At 44.9% G+C, this 25,164-nt stretch overlaps 1 long non-coding RNA gene across 1 annotated transcript; it reads left to right on the forward strand.

Moving 5' to 3' along the window:
* The first annotated feature begins 286 nt into the window (after positions 1-286).
* LOC136631327 (uncharacterized) lies at positions 287-21,037 on the forward strand. The gene is made up of 4 exons (XR_010793003.1): positions 287-440; positions 2,679-2,723; positions 8,280-8,389; positions 20,860-21,037. It is a non-coding gene; the product is annotated as an uncharacterized lncRNA (long non-coding RNA).
* The last annotated feature ends 4,127 nt before the right edge of the window (positions 21,038-25,164 follow it).

A 25,164-nucleotide genomic window follows, 5' to 3' on the forward strand; every position in this document is an offset into this window, starting at 1 on the left:
TGCGAAAGTCAACAGAACTTTGTAATGTTAAAAATGCATCACATCGCAGGAAAATTGCAGTTTCATGAGTTGCGATGCGAGAAAAAAGAAGACTCCATAGGGAAACATGGGCAATAAAAAAAAATCTCAAAAAGCTCTACAATTTGTCTCACATTCATTCGCCATTTTATGTTTTTTTTCAGGCTCTCATTACAATAGTCATCACAGATAAATAATATTGTAACTTGAGTAGTTGCATTAATATATTAATTTCTTATGTGTTTCTGACAGGCAGAAACATAAACAAATCAAGAGGAAGTACTAAGAATTCAAATTTCACCCAACATCAATTAAAAAACGCTCTGTTAGATGGATATGACAAGGCTCTGCGGCCTGTAAAGAAATGGAATACTACCACCACGGTGTATATAGATATAACTGTATATGCGATCCTCGCAATGGTAAGTGGAGATAGGCTGTTTCCCTATTCACAAGTTTTTAGCTCAAAAAATCCTAATAACAAACATGCTGATATATCTTGTAACTGAAATACGACTGTACTAGGGGGTATTGTATCTCCTGATCCGGGGAAGTATTTAATGATATAATATTTAAATAGCTGTAATAAATAATGTCATATAATGCTAGTCTAAGTATGATTACATAATTGCATGTTATACAGTTCTACACTTATCAACACTGAATGGGTGCTAGTAGTCCGGATGCTACACTTGTTGCCAAAACCTATAAAAAGGCAACTGCTCAAGATGTAGCCACATCATCTGGAAACCTAAATGGGGTTCTCCGGGCAAATAGTGTTGATTGGCTGGGATCGGCCACTCAGGACTCAGGCCAATCAGCTGATCAGATGCCCACTGCTTCGACCCCTGTGTTGCAGCTGGTGTTGTAATTGCAGGCATAGCCAGCCGCTACTCGGGGAATAAAGGATACTGCTTCTACTCCGTACCCCTCTGTGCTGTGGCACTGACAGCGTACAGACGATCAGTTGATTGGCCGGAGTCCTGAAGATAAGTCATCAATAGTATTTGCTGGGAAAACTTCCTTAAGACAAGGTTATTTGCACTTTAGCTCACTGTATTTGAGAACTTTATAATAATCTATATGGTGGGGGCATTAGTAAAGGATACTCTACAAGATATCGTCCAATTTATGATCTGCCCAGATTCTACAAAGTTCTGTTTATCCCATATAAGGGGAAAACTCCAGGCAAAACATATACACTATGTTATATTTAGCCATAGAAAATGGTGCGAGATACAGGGATGTAAAGAGCACTAAAGAGAAAACCTTTGTCTGGTACATCTCCTCCTACTGTTGTTCCGATAAAAACTGCATTTAAACCTCCACATTGCTATACAAGAAAAATAACAACCAGATAAATCCTATCCCTAACAACACTCCCTGTATCTTTCCCTAATCTCTCTAACACTGACCCTAAAACCAGACACCACTGTCACTAAGTAACCCTTAATTATTCCTACTGACACATCCTATCTGAAATCCTATCCTTGAGAAGAAGAAGGAATTAGGACTCAGACAATAAACCAAATAAGCTGTATAATGAACCAAAGCTAGGTAAATACAAACAAGCAGAGGTTAGGAAACAAGTTTGTTCTAGACAGAACCATAGGAACAAGACCACACTGACGAGAACAAGCTAAACTAGGACAAGCAGTACTGGATTAAGGAAATTTTTTTCTGTTCATAAAATATATGAATAATTTAGCTGAAGGCCGTATATTTCTTGCCAAAAACAGGTGCAGGATGTATTATTAGTTACTGTTGGAGAACTTTTAAAAATGTATATCTTAGGCTGCATTCACACGAATGTATATCAGCTGGGTTTTCACGCCGAGCCGATTTACGTTGTCTCTCTCTGCAGGGGGGAGCCTGGAAGAGCCAGGAGCAGTGCTCTGAGCTCCCGCCCCCTCTCTGCCACCTCTCCGCCCCTCTGCACTATTTGCAATGGGGAGAGGCGGGACGGGGCGGGGCTAATTCTTGGAACTTAGCCACGCCCCCATCCCACCTCCTCTCATTGCAGAGGGGCGGAGTGAGGGGGGAGAGGAGGCAGAGAGGGGGCGGGAGCTCAGTTCCTGCTCCTGGCTCTTCCACCCCCCCCCCTGCAGATGAGGACGACGTATATCGGCTCGGCATGAAAACCGAGCCGATATACGTTCGTGTGAATCCAGCCTTACACAGTACATATATATTTATGGTTAGATTTTGTTCATATTGATTAGTATAGTACTGCCATATTCTACGTAGTACAGAAGAAAAAAATCTAAGGGATCTCACTAAAGTTGGTGTTATTACTTAGAGTCTCACTTAGTCTTGCATTTCCATTCATTAAAGGGGTTTTTCCATGACTTAAGATTGCTTCACAACCACTTTGTCCTTTCTGGTTTCTGCTGACCAGAACATGCAACTGCTACTGCCAATCACTGGCTATAAAAAGTCAATGCTGTGATCAGTGATTGACTGCAGGAGTCACATGTGCTGGTTAATAGCAACCAAGAAGGATAGAGTGGTTTTGAAGCAATTTTAATTTGTTGGAAAACCCCTTTAAGTACCAAACCATCATATGTGTCAAAAGATATTTATGAAAGCCTTGATGCAAATGTGAGCAGAGTCTTAGTTCTCTTCTTTTCTTGCATCCTATGTCCTTTTGTACTTTGCAGGAGGAGAAGGAGCAGCTGTTATCAATATACTTTTTGGATAGTTGGGTAAGTGAAGCAAAACACCATATAAATTTATATAAATTGTATATTATAAGGGTATTTTACACACTAAGATTTATCCTGTATCCACGGCATCTATGAAATGTTTAAATTAGTGATCAATGATCATGGTGGGGAGGAGTGGTATAGAGAGGTGACTGAGCGTGCACAATGCCGCTCCAACCAACTCTAGAGGAGGTACAGGAACAGCCCAAAACTCTAACCTGGAAAAGAAGCCCCCTTGCAAGCCATTTCAGGGAATCCCAGGAGTGTAATCCTCATTAATTTAAGGGCTTATTCAGACGACCATATATCGGCCGCGTATTCATGCCGGCCGATATACGGCGTCCCTCTCTGCAAGGGGAGGAGGCTGGAAGAGCCAGGAGCAGTGCTCTGAGCTCCCGCTCCCTCTAGCTAACTCTCCACCCCCTCTCCGCCCCTCTGCACTATTTGCAATGAGGGGGCAGGCTGCGGGCGGAGCTAATTCCCAGAACTTAGCCCAGCTGACTTCCCGCCTCCTCTCATTGCAAATAGTGCAGAGGGGCAGAGAAGGGGTGGAGAGGAGGCAGGTTAGGGGGGCGGGAATAAGCCCTTAGGGTGCATTCAGATGACCGTATATCGTCTGGGTTTTCAGCCTGGCCAATATACGACATCCCTCTGTGCAGGGGGAGGAGGCTGGAAGAGTCAGGAGCAGCACTCTGAGCTCATGCCCCCTCTCCGCCCCTCGCCACTATTTGCAATGGGAGCGGGTGGAGCTAACTTGCGGGACGTAGCAACCCCACCCCCCTTTCCTAATGCAAATAGTGAAGAGGGGCGGGAACTCAGTGAACTGCTCCCGACTCTTCCAGCCTCCTCCCCCTGCGGAGAGGGACGCCGGGAGGCAGAAGGAGAATGTGGAAGACGCCGGACAGGTAAGCAGGTCCCTGTCCCTTATTGGGAGCTGGGGAGAATGGGTGAGAAAAAATAAATGGATTTGAAAGGGTTAAAAGAGAACTAAAGTAATGGCTACATTTGCTGCTATCCCTATTGGGACAACACCACCTCATAAAACTTAGGAGCTTCTCAAACTTACCCAATGCAAATAATCCCCCTACTGCTCAAACAGCGAGAAGTGACCCACCTAAACTCAGAATTCACTAAATTTATTTGGCCAGGCAGAAAACACTGCATCACACTCAAAAAGCTAATGCTGACAAATGGGAGGGAGGAATAAACTTTCCAAACATAAGAAGCTACAACATAACTTGCCTAACCCGACACATACCGCGTTTCCTTGAAAATAAGACCTACCCTGAAAATAAGCCCTAGCATGATTTTTAAACAGTGTCCAGGCAGCTATATATGGAAAAAGAAATATTTTGGAGAAAAAATTAATATAAGACTCTGTCTTATTTTTGGGGAAATGCGGTAGTAGATTGGATACAGAAGACTGATGCATATTCCTGCAGAGAAATTGAATCCAACCTAGCTGCACCCTGGAACTTAGTTGCTTTCCTACATACAGCCTATGTAACCCTCCCAATAGACTTAAAGATATCCCAGCTACTAAGAGACTCGGAGGGAACTAAGAAAGGCTTACAGCCTCCCCTTTCTTATAGCTAAGCGTTTGCCCTGATAAGTCACCCCAAATTTATCAGGACACAAGACAACAAGGTATACAAGAAATGTCATGTAAATGGCCCAAAGTAGCTGTCCACTTCATGCATGACACAGAGCTAAGATAGCTCACCAAACTAGAACTACAACACAAATTCCAGCTACCTCCCTCACAATTCTTACAAATAAAACAGGCCCTGTCCTTCTCTAAAAGCAGTTTGACAAATCTAGCAAGAAAAGCAGAGGCCACCAACTTCGACACCTTCCTTGCGCAGTGGCATATGACACCATCGCTATCAAAAATACAGAAAACCATTAGAAGCAAATTCAACGAGCCAGGGGCACATAAGCTCTTTACACAATGGAAAAAAGTCATACAAGATGACGACTTAGAAACCAAGCTCACTCGAAGCTTGGACACGTTATGCAAGCACATGCAGAGCGAGGTGTGGAGAAAATCCTTTTTCAAAATAATGCACTATGCCATTTATGGCTTCAACATCCCAGCCACGACAACAATTCTGGACCGACTGTTGAAGTGCCCATAAGGTGGCCTTCCGGTCACAGACTCTGAGCATTACATATGGTCATGTGCACAAATAAAAGCATTCTAGGAATCACAATACATCCAAACTAAATGTAAGATAAAAATAGGTGTAAACAGGCTTTCCTTACTTTTCCATGTCGAGCTGCAACAGACAGATATGACCGAACAACCACCCATCCCACCGTTTGTACATGTATTCCTCCTAGCTGCCAAATGCACAATCCAGAAACACTGGCTTTCACAGATGCAGAAGTGGTGGCTAGAGATGAGCGAGCATACTCGTCCGAGCTTGATGCTCGTTCGAGTATTAGGGTGTTCGAGATACTCATTATACGAGACGAGCACCACGCGGCACTCAAGTCAATAACATTTACTTCCCTGAAATGTTAGCACCATTTTCTGGCCAATAGACATGCAGGGAAGACATTACAACTTCCTCCTGTGACGTTCCAGCCCTATCCCACCCCCCTGCAGTGAGTGGCTGGCGAGATCAGGTGACCGCCAAGTATTTAAATCTTTCCCGCCCGCTGATTGCCTCAGACACACGCTGGCAGAGATTAGGGAGAGTGCTGCTGCTATAGGGAGAGTGTTAGTGTCTACAAGAGCCCCAATGGTCCTTCTTAGGGCCACAGCTCACCTAGTGCACTACTGTTGTGGGTGCTGGGAGCAGTTTTGCACAATATATATATATTTTTTTATATCGGACGTCCAGGCTATAGCGTTCTCAGGCTGCAGTCTGTACTACGTAGTATAGGGGCAGTATTGGTCAGGCAGGGACAGTGGGTAGTGTAGAAGAACCCCAACGGTGCTTCTTAGGGCCACATCTTACCGTGTGAATTACAGTTGTTGCTGCTAGGAGCAGCTTTGCACCAATTTTTTTCTTTCATCTTGGGCTCTGCAGACTATTGCCTTCTCAGTCTGCAGCCAATTCTACAGAGTATAGGGGCAGTATTGGTGAGGCAGGGACAGTGCTACTGTAGAATCCTGTCAACAAGTACCCCAAAAAAGCACCTGTTTAGGGCTATCTGTGACCGTCTGCATTTAACTCTGTGTCTGCTGGTAGTTGTAGTACCTCATTATTGCACAGCTAGGCGTGCTTGCAGTCTTCCAAATAATTTTTTTCCTGGCTGCAGTTTGCGCTGTCTCACTCCAACTGCACTCCAATAAGAATTAAAAAAATTTTTATACCGCTGTGTGTCTGCTGTAAACTGCACGCACGGTGACAGACCCCCATACAGGGAAACTTACGAAAAAAATACAGAAAATCCTTACGACTAGCTGTGACTCTCTGCATTTCACTGTGTGGCTGCTGTGAGGTCAGGTGTATCAGTATTGCATATTGCACAGCTAGGCGTGCTTGCAGTCTTCTGAATGATTTTTTTCCTGGCTACAATTTGCGTTACATAAGCGCTGTCTCACTCCAACTGCACGCCAATAAGAATTCAAACATTTTTTACACCGCTGTGTGTCTGCTGTAAACTGCACGCACGGTGACAGACCCCCATACAGGGAAACTCACATTGGCGCAATACAGCTTGCATTGCATTGCATTGCACAAAAATTACCAAAAAAATACAGAAAATCCTTACGGCTAGCTGTGACTCTCTGCATTTCACTGCGTGGCTGGTGGGAGCTCAGGAGTATCAGTATTGCATATTGCACAGCTAGGCGTGCTTGCAGTCTTCTGAATAATTTTTTTCCTGGCTACAGTTTGCGTTACATAAGCGCTGTCTCACGCCAACTGCACGCCAATAAGAATTCAAAAATTTTTACACCGCTCTGTGTCTGCTCTATTCGTAATCCACCATGCTGAGGGGTAGGCGTAGGGCTAGAGGACGTGGACGTGGACGCGGAGTTCCAAGTGAGGGTGTGGGCACTGGCCGAGTTCCTGGTCCAGGTGAATCACAGCCGGCTGCTGCGGGAGTAGGAGAGAGGAAAGTTTCTCTGGTCCCCAGCTTCATATCACAATTTTTGGGTCCACGTCGTAGACCTTTATTACAAAATAAGCAGTGTGAGCAGGTCCTGTCGTGGATGGCAGAAAGTGCATCCAGCAATGTCTCCAGCAACCTGTCTTCTACGCCGTCCACTGCTGCAACTCTGAATCCTCTCGCTGCTGCTCCTCCTTTCTCCCAGCCTCCTCACTCCATGAAAATGACACATTCGGATGAGCAGGTAGACTCCCAGGAACTGTTTTCGGGCCCCAGTGCTGATTGGGAAAAAATGGTTCCTCTCCCACCTGAGGAGTTTGTCGTGACCGATGCCCAACCTTTGGAAAGTTCCCGGGGTCCGAGTGATGAGGCTGGGGACTTCCGGCACCTGTCTCAAGAGCTTTCGGTGGGTGAGGAGGTCGATGATTATGATGAGACACAGTTGTCTATCAGTGAGGCAGTAGTAAGTGCAGTAAGTCCAAGGGAGGAGCGCACAGAGGATTCGGAGGAAGGGCCGCTGGACGAGGAGGTGACTGACCCAACCTGGTTTGATAAGCCAACTGAGGACAGGTCTTCAGAGGGGGAGGCAAGTGCAGCCGCAGGACAGGTTGGAAGAGGCAGTGGGGTGGCCAGGAGTAGAGGCAGGGCCAAAGTGAATAATCCCCCAACGGATTCCGCAGGGATGGGCTAAGCCATGGCACTCGAGAACCAATCAGAGCAATCGCCTGCCGGAGGCGGGGTTTTCAAACCCTGCTACCAGCAAACAATGTTCTATCGGCGGCTGAAAACTGCATAGAAGCCTGTCAAAACTGTGGAGAACAGTGGAGGGACCCGTATGACACCTGCTGAGTATAAGACATCCCCCGAAAATAAGACCCTGTGCCTCTTTTGTGGCAAACATGAATATAAGACAGGGTCTTATTTTTGGAGAAACATGGTAATAATTATACTCATGTAATATGAAAAAAATACCTTAAAACATGAATAAAAATGCAACTAAATGACAGCAGGGAGACATAAAGGGCTCACAGGAACGTAGCAAAACTAAAATGTTCATTCAAGCAGAGAGGAGTAATAGTCCGCAATGTGAAAATCAATCTACATTCCATGTTTGCCAATGTATTCCTGCAGTTGCCCCCTCTCACACCAAATCAAACCCTATCTATGCCCTGATCTTAAAGAGGCTACCATTACATTGATTGCACTACAACAGAGTTGTGTTCTGTGACTAGTGTTTGGCTACAGAAGCAGCCTAACCTAATGATGAGGCCGGAGGTGTGTCCCAGACTATTTTAGACACTGTAGCTAAACTAATGTCAGACACCACAATTTTGTCCTAATAGAAGTGAGCTAAAATGTTGCCAAAAAGTAAGATCCTAAAATCTGAGGAAAAATAAATTGCAAGCAGTTATTCCCTTGTAGGTACTGACTTACATATCAATTTTCATCTGTTTACTGGAGGGTCGCTTAAATGGTGTTTTCTCTCTTTAGATCTGGGATGATGAATTTCTCCAGTGGGACCCAGAGGAGTATGACAATATGGGTGTACTTTCTATTCCCTCTGATTATGTATGGATCCCAGATATACAAATTGAAGAATTGTGAGTATAGACATTAACTCTTTGTAGATACTGTACAAGAAGGAAATATATTACTCAATATGCACAAAAGACCTTCACAAACAAATACAAAAATGTGATATCTCATGGTCGGCCTCACATGACTGTATGGTAAAATGCTGCAAAACCTGCATATACCTATGTAATGTTGCATTGTTACTCACCATTTTAATTCAATTCAAATTCAAGGGGTTAAATCTGCTGCAGATCTACACCAAAATCTGCAGTAAATCAGCAACGTATGAACACACTCTGGTTTCACATGACTGTATTATGTACGCATTTATGGATCTGTAATACGGACAGCAAAATCATCAAACATCAGCTCTCTTTTTTTGGCCACATAATGTGCGCTAACTCACTGGAAACAGTATTGCTACTTGGCAAAGTCAGTGGAAAGAGAAGATCAGGACGACAAAGAACAAGATGGCTAGATACAATCAAGGCCACCGCGAACATGTCAATTGCGGAACTGAAAGAAGCGGTGAAAGACAGAAACATGTGGAGAACATTGCTCCTTAGAGTGACGGATAATTATCATCATCATTACGGACTAGCATCCTGGCCTGACTATGGGTGTACTGTCTGGACCTCAGAACATCATAGATCTCTATGATGGTCTGAGTCTGGGTCCGGATACCCTCCACTGTGTTATGGATACATAAATGCAGCTGTTGTACGCTCTTGTAGAACCGACCCATGGCTGTTTTTTTTTTTTTTTAAACAATCTATTTTTATTAAGAGATCATGTTGAAACAAACCCATCTGCATTGTACGATAAGCATCAAGGCAGGTGAATAAAGCGTAAGTAAAGTTATGAAACATTGTGATTGAGACACGCAGGTCTCGCATAGGAAACAGTCAAATACAATTCACAACAGTGTTAATACACTTATCCAATTTGACTCCGATTGGGTTTTACTTTGCAACCATTGCAGAAGCTAATAATCTTATCCTTAACTATAAAACGATAATCTCTGAACTTGTAAGAAGGTAAGAAGGGGGTCGTGAGGGGGAGTTCGTCATCTGGGCTAGTTTTGAAGAGTTTTTAGTTTTGAAGAGTTTCTAGTCTGGAGTTTTATTATTCATAAGTAATAGGCATGTTTCTAGAGATCGTTTGAGAGACTCCCAGTATCTGGAGGGACTGTGTTAGATGGTGAGGGGGATTGGGCGATTCTGGATATTGTTGTATGGCCATCTGTTTGTTTTTTAGGTTCAAACCATTGGGGCAATGTGTTCAAGAATTTAGTTCTGGTACTGTTCTCCCAACTCATTAGCTCCTCAAAATTTGATGTATTTTGTTTTCCCACTGGGTAAGAGGAGGGGGGGGGGGGGGTCCTTGTTTTGCCATATTAAGGGAATGAGCAATTTGACTACAGTTAATAAAAGTGTTGGCATTAGAGATGAGCAAGCACCAAAATACTTGGGTGCTCGTGACTTGAGTCAAGCTTTTCGTAATGCTTAAGAACTCGTTTCGCGTAACAAACCCCATTGAAGTCAATGGGAGACTCAAGCATTTTTCAAGGTAACTGCTGCTCTGCATAGTGGAGGGTGTGTGATTCACCTGAAAACATTAAAAAAAGTGATGGAAACACCACAGAAATGGATAGGGAACGGCAGGGGCAGCATGCATGGATACATCTGAGGCTCTTAGGTCACACTATTAAGCCAAATTGTGGGTAAGAGCCTGGTGGTCACCCCCCTAACAATTTAGTTGGGCCAGACCATAATCAACAAGGCACATGCGCTGGCACATCTTAGCTAAACACCACACTAGGTGGACCGAAGGCCAATCACAGCCTGCGGATGACACCACTGCCACTTCTCCTGTGTTACATGCTGGCATTGCTGTCCAATCCCCCCTGCACGAGCCTGCGTCCACAATGTACTGAAAGTTTTTCCCAGCGCAGCGTCCAGCTGTCCCCATCCCAGACGGGGTAAGGCGCACCCCTTCGCCTACTCAGTAGTCCACAGCGTACTGAAATTTTTTGCAGCGCAGCGTTTAGCTGTCCTCATCCCACACGGTCCCTTGATAGCCATACCACTCTCATGTCTATTTTTAAGTGCGTATTGGATGAGGAGGAACAGGAGACACACACTGCAGAGGGTTGGCAGGGCCTGGCAGTGACCCTCTTTGAAATTGTGGGCGATAGCCCACAATGCTGATGAGAATTGCTGATAAACTAACGTATGATCATAATTCCAATACCATGCCACCTCCGTCAGAAAATTTCATGAGCCACAAACGTGGGCATAAAGGGGACTCAGATGCCAGTACTTCGACATCTCCACAATTCAGCAACTCATTCTAAAACAAAAGATTTTTTTACCCAGAGTGCAGGTGAACCCCTGAAAGAGTATAGGTGAACCCTTTAAAGAATTGTTTATTAAGAGTGTAGTTGAACCCCTGAAAGATTTGTTTGCCAAGAGTGCAGGTGAAACCCTGAAAGATTTGTTTACCAAGAGTATAGGTGAACCCCTAAAGGGATTTGTTTACCAAGAGTATAGGTGCACCCTTGAAAGATTTGTTTACCAAGAGTGCAGGTAAAAACCTGAAAGATTTTTTGAGCGACAGCTCGTACTTGCTTAATGGGATTCAGGTGGCGGTCCACCGACAGGCAAGCTACCACCTTTCACAGCCCCTGCCTCTCCCCGAGAGGCTTGTTAATCAGTGCCCCAGGGAAAAACAGCATGAACTGTAAAGAAATTAGTGGGCAAAGATGGACACCGTGCTGGGATATGTTTCTGTACGCCATGTGACCCTCTTAAAATTGTTCTTCATAGCTAACAAATCACAGACAAATTAATGTATGATTGTAAGTGTGATCCCATGCCACCTCCATCACAGCATTTCATTAGCCACAAACGCCAGCATGGGGGGGGGGGGGGGGGGCAGTACTTCTACATTTTTAATTAAGAAAACAAGCCATTTTAAAAAGAAGAATTTTTTTTTACCAAGATTGCAGGTGAGAACCTGAAAGATTTTTTGAGCGAGGGTGCAGGGTATTTGTTTATCAAGAGTATAGGTGAACCCCTGAAACACTTGTTTACCAAGAGTATAGGCGAACCCCTGAAAGATTTGTGTAACAAGAGTAAAAAGTGCACCCCTAAAAGATTTGTTTACCCAGAGTGCAGCTGAACCCCTCAAATATGTTTTTAACATAGAGCTCGTACAATACTTGCTTAAAGCACACTGCGCTGGGATACATTTGTGGACTCTGTGGGCATATGAAGCTGGAACCAGCACGTTTACTGAACTCTAGTGGTGAACCTCTTCAAAATTTGGCGGCTAGAACCTGAAGGTGGCCCTCAGAAAAAATAGTTTTGACAGACCCTGGAGGCAGCCCTCCAAAAAAAATAGTTTTTACAGAGCCTTTTGGCCCTCTGAAGAATTGGCTGTTCAGCGTGCTGACATGCTGGTTTAAAAAAGATCAGAAAACGATAGACAAAGCTACTTCTACCCTTTTTTGGGGTGATAGAGGGTGAATGGTTCCCCAGTTCCAGAGTAAAGATACTTTATGTTAAGCTGCTTTCCACCAGTGGGGAAGAGAAGTCAGGGGAAATCCAGGCTTTGTTCATATTAATCAGTGTAAGCTTGACGGCGCTGTTAGTTGACAGGTGGGTACGCTTATCCGTGATAATCCCCTCAGCTGCACTAAACACCCTCTCTGATAACATGCTAGCGGCAGGGCAGGCCAGCACCTCCAGGGCGTACAGCGCAAGTTCGTGCCACTTTGACACCCAATAGTTGTATGGAGCAGAGGGATCACGGAGGACATTGGTGCAGTCAGCTGTGTACTCCCTCACCATCTTTTTACACTGTTCCCTCCTACTCAGCCTAGACTAGGGAGTGGTGACACAGTCTGGCTGGGGTGCCATAAAACTGGCAAAGGCCTTGGAGAGTGTTCCCCTGCCTGCACTGGACATGCTGCCTGTTCCCCTCGTCTCCCCTGATAGCTGTCTCACTAAACTACGCCCTCTACCACTAGTGTTGTCAGATGGGAAGTTTAGTATCAGCTTTTCCACCCTGGCCTTGTGGTATTGCATCACTCTCGTACTGTTTTCCTCTTCAGGAATGAGAGAGGAAAGGTTCTCCTTATACCGTGGGTCAAGAAGGGTGAACACCAAGTAATCTGTGTTGGCCCGAAAGCGTCTAACTCGAGGGTCACGGGCAAGGCAGCTTAACATGAAATCAGCCAGGTGTGCCAGACTCCCAGTATGCAACACATCGCTGCCCTCACTAGGAGGATCGAAAAGGATGTGAAAAGAACTGGTATGGAGGCGCAACCCTCTAAGCTACTAGACGATGTAGATCAAAGTCCAATGTGTGATGGTGAAAGCACTTCTTTTTTATTTTTTCACAAATTAAAAACCAGCAATAGAATACGCGTTTTGGGAAAGAACCCCTTCGTCAGTTTGGCTGGATAGGACTGTGTGATAAGTACAAATAGATAATGGAGGAGTGATTAACAAAGAAAGGGGAGGAGAGGGGAAAAAAAACACAAAATTCATATACATATTGAAATCTCACAAATGTGTCAATAAGAACAATAAATATATGATAAAAACATCGATCTAAATAGTGATAAAATATATATGAGACAAAAAACATAAAAGAATATGAGCATCCGTACATGTAAAATAACATGAAATTTATACACAACAAATATCTGTTAAAATAGGATGAAGACAACCTGAGTGAAATACCAATCTTTAAAATACCAATATGAAAGCGGAATGGTCTGAAAATCGTGTGGTTGCTTTCAGCTGACCAGAATGACTACAGAATTAAAATGCATGTACAGCCTATTGGGAAACATGATATGATTGCTACACCCGAGGGGGTGCATAAATAGATGTGTATATGTATGTGAAAATGAGAAACGAAAAAAAAAACAAAAAAACACATCTATTGGAAAGCTACTTCAGAAGGTGTGCATTGACAGCATTGGGTTCATGGTGTGGGATAAGGTTAGGGAAAAAAAAAAGGAAGGACACCTTTTTGTAACCAACAAAAATGAGAATAAAACTAATTAGAAATTGAGAAAAGGGGCTCACCAGCAGGATGCCTGGGGGTGACACGATTCCAAAGGTGTATTAGATGTGTTGGAGGTCCTGAAAATGAAAAATTGTCAGATTAGGGAAGATGTATGGATGATATATGGCAGAGGGTTCTAGCAGGATAATTAAGTGCAGGGCGGCGGTTAGATTGAACTGAGCACTGGAGGGATTTTTTTGCTGCTGATCAAGTAATACTAGGATGGAAGGGGAAGGGGGAAGGAAAGGAATTAATGTGTCAATATAGGTTAGAGGATAAAGGAGAAGTTTGCTTACCTGCGTGCAGGAGGGACAGGGGAGAAAAAAGTTCTTTAGCAAGGGAGCTGAGGACAAGTCAGAGGTGTAAATACCTGAGAGAGGGTGGGAAAAACAATTCAATGTTAATTGATTGGCTTGACTAAAAAGGGGGGCGTGGTTACAGGGTGCATGGATGGAATAGGGAATTGGGAGGAGGATTCATGTACAAGGTAATTCCTATTGTTTGGTTTGTAAAGGGAAGGAGGCTAAGTGCTGTGATCAATCAGAGGAAGCGCTCAGCTGTCAATCAATTACGGACGCAATGGGGACGAAGTTCGTGCCAAGTTACGCAAATATTTTTATGGGGGGTTTTCAGGAGAATATTTTAAAGAATGAACAGATTACTTTTTACAGACGGTTTATTGATGATATATTATTTATATGGAAGAGGAAACAGGAGGATTTAGAGTCCTTCATTTCACAAATTAATCACAACAATTGGAATTTGACCCTAACGAGTAATATTAGCAAAATAAGTATGATTTTTCTAGACCTAGAATTACACTCTTAAGTGGGCAAAATAATTATCACTAAAACCCACTTCAAAAACATGGACACTAATAGCTTTTTGAGCTTCTCTAGTTGCCATGCTAAAGCATGGAAGGTCAATGTACCATATGACCAATTTAAGCACATCAGGAGAAACTGTTCAACTCAGAAATTGTATGAGAAGCAAGCTGAGATACTGATCAAAAGATTTAAAGATAAAGGGTACACGGTATCATTGATAGAATCAGCATTAGAGTTGAACAAGCATACTCATCCGAGCTTGATGCTCGTTCGAGTATTAGGGTGTTCGAGATGCTCGTTACTCGAGACGAGCACCACGCGGTACTCGAGTCAATTCCATTTCCTTCCCTGCATGTTTAGCGCCATTTTCTGGCCAATAGACATGCAGGGAAGGCATTACAACTTCCTCCTGTGACGTGATAGCGCTATCCCACCCCCCTGCAGGGAGTGGCTGGTGAGATCAAGTGACCACAGAGTACTTAAAGCGGTCCCGCCCGCGGCTCGCCTCAGACACACACTGGCAGAGATTAGGGAAGGTGCTGTTGCTCATTTAGGCATAGTGTAAGCATCTTCAAGAACCCCAATGGTCCTTCTTAGGGCCACATCTGACCTTGTGCATTACTGTTGTGGCTGCTGGGAGCAGTTTTGCACCAAAAATTTTTTTTTCATCTTGGGCTCTGCAGACTATTACAGCTATAGCGTTCTCAGTCTGCAGTCAATTATACAGAGTATAGGGGCAGTACTGGTGAGGCAGGGACAGTGGTAGTGTAGAATCCTGTCTACAAGAACCCCAACGGTCCTTCTTAGGGCTACCTGTGACCGTCTGCATTTTACTGCGTGGCTGCTGGGAGTTGTAGTGCTTCACTATTACGCAGCTAGGCCTTTTTGCAGCCTTGCGCATAATTTTTTTGGGCTGCAGTTTGCGTTACATAACCGCTGTCAACCTCCAACTGTACGCCAATAATTCCCTAATTTTTTACACCGCTCTGTGTCTGCCGTCTGCTTCAGGCACAGCAACAGCCCCTGATAGAGGGAAAGTCATATACATGCTATATAGCCTGTATTCTTTTTCAAATTTTTTTTTTAAAAAGCTCCTTCTAAGGGCTACCTGTGACTGTCTGCATTTTACTGCGTGGCTGCTGGGAGTTGCAGTGCTTCACTATTACTCAGCTAGACCTTTTTGCAGCCTTGCGTATAATTTTTTTCTGGCTGCAGTTTGTGTAACATAACCGCTGTCAGCCTCCAACTGTACGCCAATAATTCCATAATTTTTTACACCGCTCTGTGCCTGCCGTCAGCTTCAGGCACAGCGTACGGTGACAGCACTTGGTAGAGGGAAAGTCACATACAGGCTATATAGCCTGTATTCTTTTTTTAAAAAAAATACAATAAAAGCTCCTTAGTTGGGCTACCCCTGACCGTCTGAAATTTACTGTGTGTCTGGTGGGAGTTGTAGTGAATCACTATTGCACAGCTAGGCCTGTTTGCAGCCTTGCGTATAATTTTTTTCTGGCTGCAGTTTGCGTAACATAACCGCTGTCAGCCTCCAACTGTATGCCAATAATTCCATAATTTTTTATACCGCTCTGTGCCTGCCGTCAGCTTCAGGCACAGCGTACGGCGACAGCCCCTGAAAGAGGGAAAGTCACATACACACTATATAGCCTGTATTCTTTTTCCAAAAAATTACAATAAAGGCTCCTTTGTTGGGCTACCCCTGACCGTCTGAAATTGACTGGGTGTCTGGTGGGAGTTGTAGTGCATCACTATTGCACAGCTAGGCCTGTTTGCAGCCTTCCGTATTCTTTGCTTCTGCCTGGAGTTAGCGTTACAATACCGCTGTCAGCCTCCAACTGTACGACAATAATTCCATAATTATTTACATCACTCTGTGCCTGCCATCAACTTCACGCACAGCGTACGGCCACAGCCACTGATAGAGGGAAAGTCATATACAGGCTATATAGCCTGTATTCTTTTTCAAAAAAATTACAAGAAAAGCTCCTTCATTGGGCTACCCCTGACAGTGTGCATTTTACATGTTGTCTGTTGGGAGTTGTAGTGCATCACTATTGCAGAGTCAGACCTTTTTCCAGCCTTCCGTTAAATTTTTTCTGGCTGCAGTTTACGTTACATAACTGCTGTCAGCCTCCAACTGTACGCCAATAATTCCATAATTATTTACACCGCTCTGTGTCTGTTCTATTCGTAATCCACCATGCTGAGGGGTAGGGGTAAGGCTAGAGGACCTGGACGTGGACGAGGAGGTCCAAGTGAGGGTGTGGGCACTGGCCGAGTTCCTGGTCCAGGTGAATCACAGCCGGCTGCTGCGGGATTAGGAGGGAGGCAAGTTTCTGGGGTCCGCAGCTTCATATCATAATTTTTGGGTCTGTGTGGTAGACCTTTATTACAAACACAACAGTGCGAGCCGGTCCTGTCTTGGATGGCAGAAAATGCATCCAGCAATGTATCGACCACCCTGTCTTCTACGCCATCCACTGCTGCAACTCTGAATGTTCTCGCTGCTGCTCCTCCTTCCTCCCAGCCTCCTCACTCCATGAAAATGACACATTCTGATGAGCAGACAGACTCCCAGGAACTGTTCTCGGGCCCCTGCCTTGATTGGGAAAAAATGGTTCCTCTCTCACCTGAGGAGTTTGTCGATGCCCAGCCTTTGGAAAGTTCCCGGGGTCCGAGTGATGAGGCTGGGGACTTCCGACAACTGTCTCAAGAGCTTTCAGTGGGTGAGGAGGATGATGATGATGAGACACAGTTGTCTATCAGTGAGGTAGTAGTAAGGGCAGTAAGTCCGAGGGAGGAGCGCACAGAGGATTCGGAGGAAGAGCCGCTGGACAATGAGGTGACTGACCCCACCTGGTTTGCTAAGCCAACTAAGGACAGGTCTTCAGAGGGGGAGGCAAGTGCTGCAGCAGGACAGGTTGGAAGAGGTAGTGGGGTGGCAAGGGGTAGAGGCAGGGCCAGAGCAAAGAATCCCCTAACTGTTTCCCAAAGCAACCCCTCGTGCCAAGCAAAAGTGCAGAGGCCAAGGGGTTCAAAGTTGGGGATGTTTTTCAGTGAGAGCGCGGATGACCGACGAACAGTAGTGTGCAACCTGTGTCGCGCCAAGATCAGCTGAGGAGCCACCACTACCAGCCTCACCATCACCAGCATGCGCAGGCATATGATGGCCAAGCACCCCACAAAGTGGGACGAAGGCCGTTTACCGCCTCCGGGTCGCACCACTGCCTCTCATCCTGTGCCCCAACCTGCCACTGAGATCCAACCCCCCTCTCAGGACACAGGCACGAGCGCCTTGCGGCCTGCACCCACACCCTCACCTCCGCTGTCCTCGGCCCCATCCAGCAATGTCTCTCAGCGCAGCGTCCAGCTGTTGCTAGCGCAAGCGTTGGAGCGAAAGCGCAAAAACGCTGCCACGCACCCGCAAGCTCAAGCTTTAAACGTGCACATTGCCAAATTGATCAGCCTGGAGATGCTGCCGTTCAGGCTTGTGGAAACATGGATTACTGGGTGTACACCCTTCTCGACCCACGGTATAAGGAGAACCTTTCCACTCTCATTCCCGAAGAGGAAAGGGGTTCGAGAGTGGTGCAATACCACAGGACCCTGGTGGACAAACTGATGGTAAACTTCCCATCTGACAGCTCTAGTGGCAGAAGGCGCAGTTCCGAGGGCCAGGTAGCAGGGGAGGTGCGGAGATCAGGCAGCATGTTCAGTGCAGGCTGGGGAACACTCTTCAAGGCCTTTGCCAGCTTTAGGGCTCCCCAGCAAAGCTGTGTCACCACTCCCTAGTCAAGGCTGAGTCGGAGGGTGCACTGTAAAAAGATGGTGAGGGAGTACATAGCTGATCGTACCACCGTCCTCTGTGATGCCTCAGCTCCATACAACTATTGGGTGTCAAAGCTGGACACGTGGCATGAGCTTGCGCTGTATGCCCTGGAGGTGCTGGCTTGCCCTGCCGCTAGCGTCTTGTCAGAGAGGGAGTTTAGTGCAGCTGGGGGAATCATCACGGACAAGCATACCTGCCTGTGAACTGCCAGTGCCGCCATGCTTACACTCATAAAGATGAACAAAGCCTGGATTACCCCAGACTTCTCCTCTCCACCGGCGGAGAGCAGCGGAACCTAAAGGTTCTTTTCGCTGCAACCGCAGATAAAAGCACTCCTCTCTATCACGGGGAAAACGGGGCATTTATTTTTGTCAATCTGTCTCTGACATTAGTCCTCCTCTTGCTACTCCTCCTCCAGAAACAACATGTCATCACGCTGAACGCCCAATTTTTCTGCGGCCCAAAAGGCTCATCTACATCTACCAGTGTTTTTACAATTTTTCTAAGTTTCAAAAGTATTGACTCTTACATGAACCAATTTTTCCAACAGGGCTGCCTCCAGGCTCTGTTACAAATTAAGCAACAGTGAGCTGTATCTTAAAAAAAATGTTTATGGGTTTCACCTGCCCTCTCGGTTGACAAATTTTTCAGAGGTACACTTGCACTCTTGGTACACTTATTTTCCGGGCCCATGCCTACACTCTTATCAAACTAATTTTTCCGGCCTTCGTCTACGCTCGTGGTATCCCAATGTTTCAGAGGTTAGCCTATACTATTACTACAGAAATTTTACTGGGTTCTGCCTGCCTGCCTATACTTCTGCTACGAGAAAGTTACAGGGGTCTGCCTATACTGCTGCCACTTACATGTTACAGGGGTCTGCCTATACTTCTGCTACAAAGGCAAAAAGTTGTCAGCAGCACAATATGAGTACCATATGGTTTGAACAGGTATCCTGCACGCCCACTGGGTTTGGGATCCAAGCCAAGCCGCTGTTTAGTACAAATGTTGATGAAGTAGTGGAAACAGCAGATCAAGGCGCAAAGCAATGAAGTTTCTTTACTTCTTTCCTCCCAGACAGAAAAACACGACGTTTCGACTACAAGAGTCTTGGTGAAGTATGGACAACAAGTGAACAACATACAAATATATAGTGTGTCTAGTATCACATTAAACCAATCACAATAGATCACATGATAAAATTCACCTGCATTCATTGATGTTATTATGGCACACACATGCTGCGGAGTTTGTAGCTATGGTAGAGCGTTGTAGCAACCTTTCACTTCCTCTTGTGGCTATGTCGCCATGGAGACGTGTTATGCAAGGCTCCTACTGGCTGAAATCTGTATGAGTCTCCTCCCATCCACCGTGACATCATCACATCACGTCTGTATAGCGTGGTCACATGACTGGAGCGTGCAGCATCATTGGGCACATATCCTGTTCACACCCTGCTCCATAGAGCTACTACTAGACATAAATGTCAGTGTTTCTTAGTAGTCACCATGACGTAATCAAGCCGCGCCAGTGAGACGTGGTCACGTGTCCAAAATGAGCCGCATCATCGGGCACGTCATAGATGTGCAGCCAAGTCCCACTATGTGATCCTACATAGATAAATCAACATCTATAGTGGACACAAAGACAAGTTTATGAGCCACTGCTGCATGCATAACGCACAAAAAGGAATATCACATATCTGTACATCGGAATATATAATATAATTGCAATGTCATAGCCGCACGTGTGGGCTCCTCCCCAAGGGGTGTGGCCTCCACGTGCAAAATACCATAGCATATTCTTTAACTTTAAACGCACAGAAAAGAATACCGCATATCTATGCATCAGAATATATTGTATAGTTGCAGTGTCATAGCCGCACGTGTGGGCTCCTCCCCGAGGGGTGTGGCCTATACTTGAAAAATATCATTGCATATTTTAAAATGCACAGAAAAGAATACTGCATATCTGTACATCGGAATATATTATATAATTGCAATGTCATAGCCGCACGTGTAGGCTCCTCCCCACGTGTGGGCTCCTTATTCTACGTAAACATTGGCCATTATTGCAGCTAGCTCCACAGGCGAATGCATTCCGTGAACTGCCAATTATGTCATATAAACGCTGCACTAGTCTGCGCGACATATTGGTACGGTCAACTTATGAAAAAACTATCTCTCGGACATCTAGAACATTTTTATCGGTCGGGACAGGCAGTTACCCATGTTTGGGTTGTTCCAGTTGCTCAAACATGATCAAGGGTAGTCAATTTTTTCATTCACAGACCGGGAAAAGTTTTCATATCAAGGGACGTCACACATGTTCATCGACATATGTCATCCACTTACTCACCTGCCCGTGTGGCCTACAATATGTCGGCCAAACAACACAGGAGGTGAGGAGTAGAATTTCGAGCCACAAGAGCGCGATACGCACCAAAAAATTAGATCAGCCAGTACCACGCCATTTTCATGACTGTGGACACTCGGTATGCCAATTAAAATTCCGCATCATTGATTCTGTACCCGAAACATCTAGGGGGGTGATAGAACACGAATGTTATTAAAGAAAGAATTATATTGGATTTTTACACTTGATACAATGACCCCAAAGGGTCTAAATCACGAATACGATACCCATATGTTCCTGTAGTTATTCTGCTTTCTCTGCATTGGTTATGCCATTTATATGGATTTTAATTCACTCACTTATTTGTATTTTTATGTCTTCACAGTGCATTTATGATGTCGTTATGGCACTAAAGAAATCTATACTGCATCGGAGTGTTATGCGAACAAATAGCCAATTTCTGTGTATTATTTATATGCGATTACTGGTGGTAGTCTTGCATGGAGGTTATAGCATCATGTGAATATTGATGAATGCATGATGAGCCCCTTTGACATCTATGTGTATTATGAATATCATTACTGGCCTATTAACATGATTATATATGCACGATATGCTATATCTGATTTTTTTCCTGATTATCTCATGCCAATTCATGATGCCCTCCAAATATCTATTCTTTTTTCTGAATAATGATATTTAAAAGTTAAAGAATATGCAATGGTATTTTTCACATGGAGGCCACACCCCTTGGGGAGGAGCCCACACGTGCGGCTATGACATTGCAATTATATAATATATTCCGATGTACAGATATGTGGTATTCCTTTTTGTGCATTATGCATGCAGCAATGGCTCATATACTTGTCTTTGTGTCCACTATAGATGTTGATTTATCTATGTAGGATCACATAGTGGGACTTGGCTGCGCGTCTATGACGCGGCCGATGATGCGGCTCATCTCGGACACGTGACCACGTCTCACTGGCGCGGCTTGATTGCGTCATGGTGACTACTAAGAAACACTGACATTTATGTCTAGTAGTAGCTATATGGAGCAGGGTGTGAACAGGATATGTGCCCAATGATGCTGCATGCTCCAGTCATGTGACCACGCTATACAAACGTGATGTGATGATGTCACGGTGGACGGGAGGAGACTCATACAGATTCCAGCCAGTAGGAGCCTTGCATAACACGTCTCCATGGCGACATAGCCACAAGAGGAAGTGAAAGGTTGCTACAACGCTCCACCATAGCTACAAACTCCGCAGCATGTGTGTGCCATAATGACATCAATGAATGCAGGTGAATTTTATCATGTGATCTATTGTGATTGGTTTAATGTGATACTAGACACACTATATTTTTGTATGTTGTTCACTTGTTGTCCATACTTGACAAAGACTCTTGTAGTCGAAACGTCGTGTTTTTCTGTCTGGGAGGAAAGAAATAAAGAAATGTCATTGCTTTGCACCTTGATCTGCTGTTTCCACTACTTCATCAACATTTATACTTCTGCTACAGAAATGTTACTGGGATCTGTCAATAGTCTTACTAGTGAAATGATACAGGGGTCTGCGTATACTTCTGCTACAAAAATGTTACTGGGGTCTGCCTATACTTCAACAACAGAAATGGTGGTGGGGTCTGCCAATACTGCTGCTACAGAAATGATACTGGGGTCTGCCTATACTGCTGCCACTGAAACGTTAAAGGAGTCTGCCTATACTTCTGCTACAATAATGTTACTGGGGTCTGCCTATACTTCTGCCACGTAAATGTTACAGGGGGTCTGCGTATACTTCTGCTACAAAAATGTTACAGGGGTCTGCCTATGCTACTGCTACATAAATGTTTCAGGGGTCTGCTTATACTGCTGCTACAGAAACGTTACTGGGGTCTGCCTATACTGTTACTACAGAAATGTTACTCGGCTCTGTCTATACTGTTACAACAGAAATGTTACTGGGGTCTGCCTATAATTCTGCTACAAAAATGTTACTGGGGTCTGCTTATACTGCTGCTACAGAAATGTTACTGGGGTCTGTCTATACTGTTACTACTGAAATGTTACAAGGGTCTGCCAATACTGCTGCTACATAAATGTTACAGGGGTCTGCCAATACTGCTGCTACATAAATGTTACAGGGGTCTGCCTATACTGCTGCTACAGAAACGTTACTTGGGTCTGCTTATACTGTTACTACAGAAATGTTACTCGGCTCTGTCTATACTGTTACAACAGAAATGTTACTCAGCTCTGTCTATACTGTTACAACAGAAATGTTACTGGGGTCCACCTATACTTCTGCTAATGAAATGTTACTGGGGTCTGTCTATACTGTTACTACTGAAATGTTTCAAATACTGGGCTCTGCCTGTACTGCTGCTACTGAAATGTTACAGGGGTCTGCATATACTGCTGCTACATTAATGTTTCAGGGGTCTGCTTATACTGCTGCTACAGAAACGTTACTGGGGTCTACCTTTACTGTTACTACAGAATTGTTACTCGGCTCTGTCTATACTGTTACAACAGAAATGTTACTGGGGTCTACCTATACTTCTGCTAATGAAATGTTACTGGGTTCTGTCTATACTATTACTACTGAATTGTTACTGGGGTCTCCCTAGACTTCTGCCACATAACTGTTACTGGGGTCAGCTTATACCTTTGCTACAGGAATATTACAGTGGTCTGTGTATACTACGGGTGCACTAAGTCTTCCCATCGCGGTGTTCTACCCATCTGGCCCCCCAAAAAACCCAGACTGACTAGGGCATGGCGTTTGTGCCGCAGCCAACATGTATTTCCTCTCACGTAACCTCAGCTATCCGGGGCACTGCAATGGGATTTCTTTCTGTACCGTCTGTGTGTACCTGCTAGCCACCCATGCTGCGGGTGCACACAGACTTGCCATAGCAGAGTTGTACCTGCCTGGCACTTTAAAAATAAAAAACCAGAATGTCTAGGGCATAGACTGTGGGCCGCAGCCAACATGTATTTCCTCTCACGTAACCTCAGCTATCCGGGGCACTGCAATGGGATTTCTTTCTGTACCGTCTGTATGTTCCTGCTAGCTACCCATGCTGCGGGTGCACACAGACTTGCCATAGCGGAGTTGTACCTGTCTGTCCCCAAAACACTGACAGACTTGGGTAGGGTGCAGAGTACAGATGGTTTACCCCTTGCGTTGTCGATGAGGTTTCCGACACACAAACAGAATGAATAGTGTGTGGACACATGGAGTCCCCATTGCTATGTCACTCGCAGCACCTAGGGCCACACAAGGTGTTTGCTGGGACAGAGGCTGACCCAGGGCCCGCTCACATATTACCCACACTGAGTATTGCTGCATTGTGGAGATGTGTAGAAGTGCTGGGCTGGCAGCAGACTCCCCTTTATGCCCACGATTGCAGCTCCTGACGGAGGTGGCAAAGGATTGGAATGAAGATGGAACGTCAATCTATTAATTCTCAACAGCATTGTGGGCTATCGCCCACACTTTTAAAGAGGGTCGCTGCCTGGCCCTGCTAACCCTCTGCAGTGTGTGCCTCTGGTTCCTCCTCATGGCAGACGCACTTATAAATAGACATGAGGGAGGTGTGGCTATGAGGCCAGCGTGTGGCATGAGGGCAGCTGAGGGCTGCGCAGGGGCACTTTTGTGTGCGCTGCGGTCGCAGGGTCATGCGGGGGGGTTGGGCAGCATGTAACACAGAAGAGGCAGCGGTGTGTCCCGCAGGCAGTGCTTGTGCTTGGTTAGAGGTAGTGTGGTGCTTAGCTAAGGTATGCCTTGCTAATGAGGGTTTTTCAGAAGCAAAAATTGTTGGGGGGGGGGCACTCTTGCCGCTATTGTGGCTTAATAGTGAGACCTGGGAACCTGAGATGCAGCCCTGCATGTTGCCCCTCACCTGCCCTATCTGTTTCTGTGTCGTTTCCATCACTTTCGTAGATTTTGCAGATTTGCACAAATGAAAACCTTAGCGAGCATCGGTCATATACAAAAGTGCTCGATTCGCCCATTGACTTCAATGGGGTTCGTTACTCGAAACGAACCCTCGAGCATCACGGAAAGCTCGACTAGAGCAACGGGCACTCGAGCATTTTGGTGCTCGCTCATCTCTAGTCATTACTAACATATGAGATTTAATTTGAGTTGACATTAAAAAAATGCACATCGTATTTAATATAGTTTTTTATAATAAAGTTTTCTAGAAAACATTTTTTTTTTAATTGTAAGGGGTTAAACATCTGCCTTTTCATCTTGCTGATACCCATATTTTTTAAAAATGAGAGAAGAAATCCAGAATATTTCACTGTACCCCCCTTCTAGGTAACATTCATTTACCATATTCTATAATTATATCATTTTTACAACATATTTTTACAATATATACGAAAAATTATATATCGGCTTTGTACAGTGATTTTTATGCTTGAAAAAGGCCATTTAGTGGCCGAAACACATTGCATCTGTGTACCGGTTGTTAGACCTCTCCTATGAGGGAACGTTTACTGTCGGATTTACGGACCAATAGTGAATAAAGAAGACTTTTTTTCCCTTGGGGTGAAAATTGATCATCTCTACGGAGGACCACCTCCAGATCTTGACAGGCCATCCTGGGACCCTTAGGGAGGAGGTAATACTCCAAACACTTTAGGGGAACCTCCCCCTACAGAGTGAGT

This window comes from Eleutherodactylus coqui, chromosome 6 (assembly GCF_035609145.1).
Source record: "Eleutherodactylus coqui strain aEleCoq1 chromosome 6, aEleCoq1.hap1, whole genome shotgun sequence".
Lineage (NCBI taxonomy): Eukaryota > Metazoa > Chordata > Amphibia > Anura > Eleutherodactylidae > Eleutherodactylus > Eleutherodactylus coqui.